Source organism: Atta colombica, unplaced genomic scaffold, assembly GCF_001594045.1.
Source record: "Atta colombica isolate Treedump-2 unplaced genomic scaffold, Acol1.0 scaffold189, whole genome shotgun sequence".
NCBI lineage: Eukaryota > Metazoa > Arthropoda > Insecta > Hymenoptera > Formicidae > Atta > Atta colombica.
This window is the reverse complement of record NW_017259281.1, coordinates 3264239-3266234: the sequence shown is the minus strand read 5'-3', so window position 1 is coordinate 3266234 and position 1996 is coordinate 3264239.

Below are 1996 nucleotides of genomic sequence, written 5' to 3'. Positions count from 1 at the left end.
TTAAAATATATAAAAATTTTTTAATTGCTCTACAAACTTATCATCATTGTATTCTAGTCTCTTTCATTTTCATCGATTTTAAATCCATTTTTCATTGCATTGCATACTTTTGTATTCAATGTAAGCAATATTCAGAAAAAAAAGAAAAAAAAAGACATATATGCTGTAATTAAAATGTAAGAACGTAAGTGGTATAGCACACCGGGCAATATAATATAAAGTCTGCGTATATATTCATTTATTTCTGTTTTTGGTTGCGTAAACTTATCACACACACACACACACACACGCGCGCGCGCGCACAATTAAATTTTGCAAATTTTAAAATTATGTTTATTTTGTTCTAATATTCTGCACGAAGAATAAATTAAACAGACGATACGAGTTGTCTGATACGAATGAGAAAGAGTGTATATATATATATATATATATATACTTCAACATTCGACTTTACTATCAATCGCGACCATCAAACTGATTCAACATTAAATGAAATTACAAGTTGCTCTCAAAGTTAGTCACATGTATTTTCAAAATAATTGATACAGGAGACAGTAGACTCTCGAGGCTGTCAATTTCGAATCGAGTAAATTCGAATGTTCATAATGAAAATTCAAAAAATTGCATATCTCGTCTTAAAATATACAACAATTTATAAATAGTTTAACCAGCAACACGAATTCTTGTGATGTTCCAGTGATCGCTGTTTGTAAACAAAGCGTGTGTCATAGCCTTGGTCAAACAGCAATAAAAGTTGACGATACTCCGAACGACAATGATCAGATTTCTATGTTTTAATTTGAATCAAATAAATGACATAAGAAATTGAGCAATTATTGATTTATGGACATCTCTCGGTGATAAGAAATTCTGAAGGAGGAAAAATACAATGTTTATTGATGACTATTTGTGAAAATAAATATTGAAAAAGATTTCTTAAATAGGAAATTTTGGTAAGCTGAAATTTGAATGCATTATTATGACAATCTTATGTTATAAATTTACATTATATTTATTCATCATATTATACATATAAACACTTACTATTATATTATCGATGCCAACACAATTTTATTTATTTAAATCAAAACATTTTTATACATCACTAAAGATTAATATATATATTAATATAAAAAATTTGTTCTAATTTCTTCCAAAGAAAGAAAAAGATACTTTTAATTTTAATTTTAATTAAAATCAGATAATTTTTTTATGCTTTTAATTTTACCTTTTGTTTTCTACATATTAGATGTGGGAAAAAGTTCGTGGCATTTTTCCCGTTACATCTAATGCATTACATAAAACCTAATAATTACTTTAAGTATATTTACAAAAATAAATTATTAATAGTAATCAATTATCAATTTAACATCAGCAAGAATTAAATTTAATATTGTCTTCATGTATTTTATTTTACTTTTATTATGTGTTTCTTAATATTATACATATAATATTAACATAAATATATTTTAACATAAATATATAAATGATATTGTGTGTATGCTGTGTGTGTACAAAGTACTATTTATATATTTTATTACACTTAGTTAATAAAGTCTTTTTGCTTTTAAATTCATTTTGTTAGATTTTTTATCAGTATGGAAAATTATCAGACTATGAAAATCATTTTATCACTGCTGCAACAACATCATGGTCAATTGAAATATTTTTCATCTCAAAGAAAAGAGATTTCGTATTCTGTTGATGAAATATCAACATTTATTATGTATTTTTTAAAAAATCGATTTAGGATGCATGATATTAAGCTATTCTTTGAAGACAGTACTCACAAAACAAGCTATATCTTTTTGCCAATATTCACCATGTATTATAACTTTTTATTATTAAATACGAATTTTTCCTCGCAGTACCTTCTTAAGAAGGACTTGATATTCGAACATGTAGTACCGACATGGCCTACTCTATCACCTTATCTCTTCGTACAGGTAATTTATCAATAACATATATTACAATAAACATTATATATATATATATA